Source organism: Gymnoscopelus microlampas (genome assembly GCF_963454915.1).
Source record: "Gymnoscopelus microlampas genome assembly, chromosome: 3".
Taxonomy (NCBI): domain Eukaryota; kingdom Metazoa; phylum Chordata; class Actinopteri; order Myctophiformes; family Myctophidae; genus Gymnoscopelus; species Gymnoscopelus microlampas.
In genome coordinates, this window is record NC_139940.1 from 16,375,865 (window position 1) to 16,385,622 (window position 9,758).

Sequence of the window (9,758 nt, forward strand, 5' to 3'; positions counted from 1 at the left end):
AAATAAAAAGAAACCTGTGTCAACAATCATTTTTATTATTGACTTGGTGATTAGGTTAACACAGAGCTTCGTGCTACGCTGTCATTAACACGTCATATTACATAACAGCGTTTAAACAGATGGGCCACTTAATGCAACGTGTCTTGTCTGGAACAATTATGTGTTCCTTCAACATAATATGGCAGACACACATCTGTTTTCACAATAACTTGAGAAAAAGACAGTTTTTTACTGATTTCCCTGCTTGTCTGTCTCATTAATGAAACCTTCAACAGCAGCATCTGTATTGATTTTCACAACTGTTCTTTGAATATATATATATATGTTTTAAAGCAATCATGTTTACTCCAATTTGTGCTTCTGGGAGTGGGAGGGGGGGGGGTCTGGAAAGACATATTTTGAGATGGGGGTCCGCGGCCAAATACATATCATCCTTGACATGGAAAGGCTATCTTAAAATGACACAGATGCGTTCCCGGTCTTAATGGGTTAAGGAGGTCATTATGTGCGGCTCCTATACAAGTCACAACTGTAACAAAACACAAAATGAACCGTGAAGACTTCATGGCAGGAGGAATATTTACTTGTAAAGTACTTTACATTTTGTATGACAATGCTATACAAATAATGTATTATAATAGGCTATCCAACCTACTGAGCGGCACTGGCACACCAGGCACGGGAGTGGCTGTCTGGTTCAACCGCCGGCTCCTCCTGGCTTTGTGTCAAAGTATCCTTGAGCAAGATAAAACTATGACCACTAGTCAAATGTAAAAGAATATGATAAAAAGGAATAAAATAAAAATGCCAAGCCATGAAAGGCAAAGCATGAAATATATATTTTTTCTTCTTCTTTCTTTAACTTTGAGAATATCTGTCTGGCTGATCAGAGACACAGAAAGTCAAGATATCCTTGAGTTTCTGCCTTTGGTACAAAGCAAATAGGAAGAGAATGGAAAAACATAGAAGAAATATGAATCGTTTTATTTTTTATTTTTGTTTAATTTATTTTTTATTTATTTTACAGTATGAGCTATACATGATGAGCAAGTTGGTTCCTTGCATGGTTGCCTCCACAGTTGGTTTGTGAATGCGTGTGTGAATGGGTTAATGTACTGTAAAGCACGTTAAAGGCTTTGGCTTATCCAGCCTAATTACTAGATAGATAGACCTTTATTGATCCTGAGGGGGTAATTCAGTTGTTATGGCAGTACTAGATACAGAAAAAGAGATACAGCTAGCTAGGGGTAAAGGAAAGGAGATTTAAGCTCTCTGCTCTTGGACCACCAATCATTTGCAATATTGTACAGCATGAGCTATTAACGGGAATACATATAAATGTAGTCAAATAAGTGCATGATATTAACAGGTATATATGCAGCAGTGTGCAGCCCCAGGAGGCACTCAAGGAGCAGGAGTTCAGTGTCTTGCTCAGGGACACTTTGATGCTAAGCCCAGGAGGAGCCAGTTGTACAATCATTACCAATGAATCACATTATAATAATAGAAATAATACTAATGCTGGTGGTCCTCTACAAATTGTTGGTCAGCTCTCAATGCATCAGCAGGTAGTGCTGTACTGATTTAACACTTACAGTAAATCCATTAACCAGGTGTGGATAGATACACACACTGGTGCTAGAGAAAATATGCCCTCAAAGTCGCTACGGGGGTACTTAACTGTACATACTGTATGTTACATTACATTTACATTTTGCACGCACGCACGCACGCGCACACACACACACACACACACACACACACACACACACACACACACACACACACACACACACACACACACACACACACACACACACACACACACACACACACACACACACACACACACACACTCAGAGTGGTTATAGAGTAATTATTATTATTTCCATAATTGCGTTGCCATTGTTTCCATATGTTATTGAAGTGGATAGATTGATTTATGACATGTTACATGATGCCTGGACATGTAGCCTAATATAGATGTTTCTGTTGTATGAGACATTACTGTATATAGCATTCTTACCTAACCCTGACCCTAAAATCATTAAGTAAGATTTATGAGGTCACCTGTCCTCAACCAATAATGACCCTCACTCACAATGCTGTTCAGCATTCTTACAGGAAGTAATTGAGGTAATAATCATAGGGAATGGTAAGCAAATATTTGTGTGTTTGTGCGTGCGTGCATGCGTGAGTGTGTGAGCTCCCACATGCTCCAATCAATTCATAGATTTCTGTCAACAGAGCATCACTTAGGATTATGAATGAACCTTCATTCTTTATTTGATCCTCTGTGGTACAGAGACAGGCTCTCATTCACAATGGTACTGACCAACAATAACCAATACCATTCACAATGATAGTAATCCAACAATAAACATTACTAATCAACCACCATAGAGATAGACAGACACACAGTCAGACAGAGAGACCGTGGGACAGACAGCAGACATTGATTGCTGCTATTTATAATTATCAATGGGGTAATTTGACTTTCTATGTACATATTAATGTGTGTGTGTGTGTGTGTGTGTGTGTGTGTGTGTGTGTGTGTGTGTGTGTGTGTGTGTGTGTGTGTGTGTGTGTGTGTGTGTGTGTGTGTGTGTGTGTGTCTGTGTGTGTGTGTGTGTGTGTGTGTGTGTGTGTGTGTGTGTGTGTGTGTGTGTGTGTGTGTGTGTGTGTCCTGTGTAGGAGCCAGGTTGTATTAGCAGACTGACAGAATAATCATTGATTATTCTTTGATATATTTCAATTGCTCGCTCTAAAAGACTGATTCATCCAGACTTTGCACCGGGTAATGTACTGATCACAAAAAACATGTGTGCAGTATACTGTAGGTCATGTCCTATCTCTTTTCTTTCTCTCACAATTAGAAGATACTGTACAGAGCAAGTAAATGTTTATTCAGCTGATCTGATTGATAGAGGAAGATGACTCATATAAGGGACTAAAGTGATCTAAAGAGGTCTCCATTAGGGTTTTGGTTGGATAAAAGATATTTGCCAGACAATCTAATTTATATGGCCTTGTTGTGGTTTAAGGGTTCAACAGCTCGTTTAGGTAAGCCTTTATGTTAGAAATACTTAATTTTGTATGAATTGAGTTAACTGTATGATGAGGGTTCAGTATGAGAGATTCTTACACATGTAGAATGCAGAACACAGCCAGCAACAGTATGCCACAATATGTCTAAGCCCTGGATTCCTGGTGGAATCCAGGGCTTAGACTCCACCAGGAGAAACGGGTCTAAGATGTTGGGACTGCAACGCAGTTTTGTTTGGGGACTAACAAACCAGATGCCAGAAAAATGTGGACTTCAGGATATAGCAACATCAACCCATAACAACCTATATGCTACAGAAACAGTGGCCCTGTGATCCACCTAGGAGCTTATAGGAATAAGTCAGTCAATTAACAATCTGGACCCCATCGGCAAAAAAAAAAGAATTGGCCTCTGGGGGCACCGCCCAATTCCCCATGTAGATAACAGCTGTCGGCCCGTTTACTCTCAGTCCTCCTCTTCCGGTGGAGCTCATTTTTTTCATTCCCAATAACAACAACTCTACACGTTGTAATAGGAGTTGCCGCCAGATTCAGCTGCGGAGCTCTGAATCTGTCTTGAGATTAGTCAAGTAAGAAAACAGTTAAAATTCCACAATGTGAACAGTTGTATAAAGAAAGAAACAAACAAACATTTGAGTGGCTCTCGAGAACTATCTCAGACTAGATGGCTATGAAATCTAATTTAAATTAAAGCTGCAAGCAGCGATGAACGGGCCCTCAACGTTCTGTCCAAGATACAAGCCTGTAAGGCTACATAGTTTAAGCAATTACAGCCTGTCCCTATTTGCCGTCTTAGTGTGCCTTGCAAGTTTCGTAGATTTTTGATGCTGGGAAGTGGAATAATGGCTGTTCAAAGGCCAGCCAATAGGAACACAGAAGGGGCGGGGCTTGAGCAATCTCAGCCTGTCCCTGTTGGCCGTCTTAAGTGTAGCTAGCAAATTTTGTAGGTATTCGGATGCTGGGAACCAGAGTTATGGCTGTTTAAAGCCCAGCCAATAGGAAGACAAAGGGGGCGGGGCTTCAGCAATTACAGCTCGTCCCTATTGGTGGTCTAAGTCCACATACCAAATGTGTACTCGGTAGCATGCTGCGAACTCGAGTTATGGCTGTTTAAAGGCCAGCAAATAGGAAGACAGAGGAGGCGGGGCTTCAGAAATTATAGCTCGTTCCTATAGGTGGTCTTAGTCCACATACCAAATGTGTACTCGGTAGCATGCTGCGAACCGAAGTTTTGGCTGTTTAAAGCCAATAGGAATTGTATATCGGCTATTTTCACTTCCTGTTTGGCTTTGGAAGTTTGACTCTTCGCCACGGTCACGCCGTTTTACGAAAACTCTAATTAGGACCATATGTAACTACAGTCACTTATTACCAGCAACACACTAATAAAACCTTTCTGTACGGTGTGCCTTGACAGCGGTGATTACATGACATGAGCAATTTGGTTTACCTTCTTAATGTAGGATCCCTGAGCACTATACAGTATACTGTAAGAACTACTGGTGTGTTCCTACTGTATGTCTGAAAGATTGATGCGATCATCTGCCTGAGACGCACGCACGCACGCACGCACGCACGCACGCACGCACGCACGCACGCACGCACGCACGCACGCACGCACGCACGCACACACACACACACACACACACACACACACACACACACACACACACACACACACACACACACACACACACACACACACACACAGTCCAGGGCTAATCTTGCAAACCACTGGACCAATCAGCACCACATTTCTTGTTCACACTGCCAGTATGCCACAGAAGTACCTCCAGTATGTTATACTCTATTAAATATCTAACTTTATTAATTAAAAAATAATCATGTGGATCTTGGAATCCACCCGATTCCATTTTTAATTCACAAAGCCATGCTGTTGCCATACTGCTGTATTTTAACAAAGATTTGTGCCTTAATTGAGTCAATATGTAGTCATACATAGACACAGAATCACACATACAGTACACACCATTTTCATATATTGGTTAATAATATTTGTTACAATCCCATCTAGGACAAGGATGAATTGCAACATAAAGGCTGGGAGTGAAACCCGTTTTTTGTTTGCATGCTTTTACAATGAAGTGATTTAAAAAAAAAAGACATGATTAAATATTTACAGAAAAATGCAATATGCCGCAAAAATAATAAACATACCCAAACAAACTAAACCTAATCTTGAGTTTTAGAAACACATGTACACACACACACGCACACGCACACGCACACGCACACGCACACACACACACACACACACACACACGCACGTTACGTCCCCACAAACATGCTCAAACACTCAACCCAGGCCAATATAGCGTGGGTTTGGTGATCAGTCATGGCAATACAAACAAACAGTGCTCCCATGTGAATGACGTTCAACAATCTATTGTTGAGTTGTCCGTGTAACCTGAGAGACAGCAGCTGCTGCACAGCACAAAGATTCCTTTATCATTGCACTGTTGCAGGATGAGTCAACACGGTCCTGATTATTCAACACTTACCAGTTCAGCATATACTTTGTATAGTGCAGCATGCAGTTCCCAACCTTTTCTGGATCGGGGCGCACTTGAAAATCTGGACAGCGTTCGTGGCACTTAACATATAATAGCCTTGTTACAGTACGTGGTCAGATGGGTGGGATGTGTGCATTTTTAGAGCATTGTTTATTTTAATGACCAATCAATCGATTGTGTTCCGACTTGGATCAATGGAACTAACATAGCATACAGCACTTTTCTACGTTGATACACTTTTGAGTTGAGTTACATAGAACAGGGTTTGTCTGTATGTATGTAGTATGTGTGTATCTCTGTATGTCGGTCGGTAGAACTAAACCTGCGCGCTCCTCGGAGCAGAGATCCCCAACAGGCCGGGTTGCCTACCCAGGGCTGTGTCAGTCGTGGAGTGCAGCCGTCAGTACACGAGTAGGCTACACTGCGGGGGAAATAGAGTTTGTATGACAGATAGCGTAACTGTTCGCATTTGTGTCAGCCCGTATGGGCAGAAGAGAAAGCAGTTGTGGAGGTGTGCTTTATACCTGTAGACGCCCCTCAACATCCATTTCAAATTTAGGTATGATTGGCTGGTGTGTTGATGATATATGTTTTTTTGTAAGAATAGGCTCCGCATATTTGTGAAGGCAATTGCAGTGTGCGTGCAAAGTTTCACACCAATCGGTCCAGCAGTGCCCAAGATTAGCTGTTCACAGATGGACAGACGGACCGACAGGTGGATGGACGGAGAGAAAACATAATCCCTCGCCATGTTTAGTGTACATTGTGATTTGTAGTAAGTATTGATAGCTAAAGATTGGACAGGGAGGCCATGTCATTATTAGATGGCTTACCTTGCCCTCCTCTGATTACAGTACATCTAGATGGTCTTCTTTCAGGCCAAAATACACATTATAACCTTCTGTGATTCAACTGCTACTGTTTGTTTCTCATGTCTCCCTCTCTCAGCTTTCCAATACACTGTCTGAAACAGCTTATCTAAAGCAGAGTAACTGGCTGTTAATTGCCTTGCTCAAATGCAAGGACACAGAGAGATCATTTGCTCAGGACACAAAATGACCCTCACCTAGACTTCCTGTTAGTGGAACAAAACTAATTTACATATTTCTGTTGCAGCTGAGCAGACGTTTTTCTGAACTGGTATAAATCAAGTGAATTAGAGCACACATTCCAGTGGTTTCTAAGAACTAACTTAATTCCACACACACACACACACACGCACGCACGCACGCACGCACGCACGCACGCACGCACGCACGCACGCACGCACGCACACGCACACGCACACGCACACACACACACACACACACACACACACACACACACACAGGGTTCATAATCCGAGGGGTTTCAAACACAGTCAGTGTGAGTTGCTGATTGGCGAGAGGCTTGAGAAGACGATGGAGGGAAAGAGTCGATGAGGGAAAAGAAAGGATGAAGAAGAGAGGATTTGATTGGTGCAGTGGTTCTGCTCTTTCATTAAGAGTGAAGAAACATGTATTTGAAATTCATACTCCTACAGTGGCGTAGAACAGAGTGAGCCTGTCTGTCTGATCTGTCTGTCTGTCTGTCAAAGCAGACAAAGATACTTTTGTCAGATTTCAAATATTCGTCCAATTGTACTTTACTCAATTCCTCTGGGGGCAATTAGTCGTTTACAGGCTTAGCAAAGACATGCAGAGAAAGGGAGAGACTGACAGAAAAAGACAAAAATGTGTATATCATCTTCCACAAATACAATGCTTGTGTTTTACAAGCAGAACTTGGAGTCAGAGGACAGATGCAAACATAAATATGAAAAAGCAAAAGAGAAAAATATTGTTAAGAAAAATCCCTGCCAAGGGACAAATATAGCCACAAGCGGCAATTACAGAAGGAGAAGATAACTCTACACTCTCTAGGCTTAGTAAACTGGACTTGACGAAGATGAAGATGACTGAGAAGATGATGAAGATAATGAAGATGACGAGGATAACTTTGAGAAGAAGATGAGTGCTCAAACAATCAAACAAACTACAGTTTGCTTTGGAAATTCTTTAGTATAGTAATGCCAAGTATACAGTGAGTCGTAGTCATTTATAGCTAAAAGTGCCAGGCCACTGGAACAGTCATCTCTCACAGAAATACCTTTTGCAGCCAATTGGTAAAATTGCAATTCTTTTTTTTTCTATAATTTTTTATCCCCCAATTTTGTAACCCTTATTTTTCACCCGGTGCCAATTTTCTAAGTGATCCTGGGCGCTACACTCCCCTCACCAGCCTAGGGAGGCCAGGGCCGAGCTCATGCCTCCTTCAATGCATGAGAGCCAACTGACCTTCTTGTCACCTGACAAGGTAAAATTGCAATTCTACACAGACAATGCAATTAAGTGCCTGTGCTTGTCAAGTTTAATAAAAACACTTAATAAAACTCACTTCACATACAACAGGAAACTGACTTTGTGTTTTAAATGGAATTTAAACGTTTTTATATTTTTGTCTTGCACTAAATTGCAGATTTAGACCTTTATTATGGAGAAGTGTTGTAGTAGTGTATATCATCTGGAGGCAGGCAGAAGCATCCATCTCAGACAGCTTATCATCTTCAAATCTTACCAGGAGAATGAGAACAAATGACAGTGAGCATCTAGGAATGTAGTGGATTTACATAATGAATGGATGGATTACAAAAAATTATGGATTACATCATTTATGTGTGTGTGTGTGTGTGTGTGTGTGTGTGTGTGTGTGTGTGTGTGTGTGTGTGCGCGCGCGCATTCGTGTGTGTGCGCACGAGTGTGTGTGTGCGCACGCGTGTGTGTGTGCGCACGCGTGTGTGCGCGTGTGTGCGTGTGTGGAGTGAGCACTGTTTTTGTGAACACTACCATACATTTGCTTCAGTGTTAATCTGTACATTTGGCATGGATTGTGATCTATCCTCGTTCCCAAGCTTTCTTGCACCAATAAGCATTCAGCCAATGAATATTAACAGCAACAGAAATTGACCTGTGACTAAGAAGAGCAGGAAAGAGGCAATGTAGAAAAATGTACTAAAAACAAATGTATATATCTTCTGTGTGTATATCAGTACATATAATCTGTACCCATCATCACCAGGTATTCCCGTCTCACAGATTGTTAACAAGCAACATCTGAATAGTACACAACCATCTGCATCTAGTATCTGCGATCTGCATCTACAGTATCTATAAAATAACAGTAGCAGAGTATTCACAGGGAGACTAGAACATGTATTTGATTTCTTGCATGCGTACTATTTAATATGTGACCCACAGCCTTTTCCTCTAGTCCCACCATTAGGCCAAATTTTCCACTTGCTCACTCGCATCTCAAAATCGAATGGACCTTTGTGGGATCACCCCTGTGTAACTGTGGACCACAATTTCACAAACAGCATCTCAACACGTAATGGGCAGATTGCCATGAAAAGTTGATGGAATTTCTAATCTAATGGACAAGACTGAGCGCATTCATGATCCCTGGAAGATGAACCAAACTATTTGAATGACCCCATGACCTATCCTCTAGCGCCACCCACAGCCCAAAATATCAAGTTGCATTACGTGACCAGGAGATATGAGTCATAATAATAGAAAGAAACAGACCATGATGTCATGATGTCTATTATTACAGTCAATGATGAGTTGTACTTCAACAGTTGGATCTTGTATCATTAGGCATACAGTGCCATGATAAAGCAGTGACCATGGTGTCACACGTAATCATCAATACAGTTGCTGGGGGTACCAGCCAATTATCCGAGCTGGGAGGCACCAAAAATATTAAATTTTAATGTAAATTATTATAATAATCCGGATTCAAATAATACATAAAATATAATCTATACTTATTATACAAACTATACAATCTGTGAATAATGTATGCATACTATACAGCACAGTATGCACAGCATACAAATGGAAAATATTTACAGATGGTTCTGAGCTGCAGGTTGTGGTTTTCACCCAACCACAATATTAGCTTCCTCTCTTTCTGTCTCTGAATCTATCTCAATGTGTCTCCTGCACCTCCCTCTCAAGGCAGTTGATAAACATGAGGCCATTATTCAGTGCACTATACCCCTTTTCTATCCATTTCCCCCAGGATTGTCTCAAAGCTCCCATACCTCCATCTGTCTCCCATCAGTCCATCTTTGTG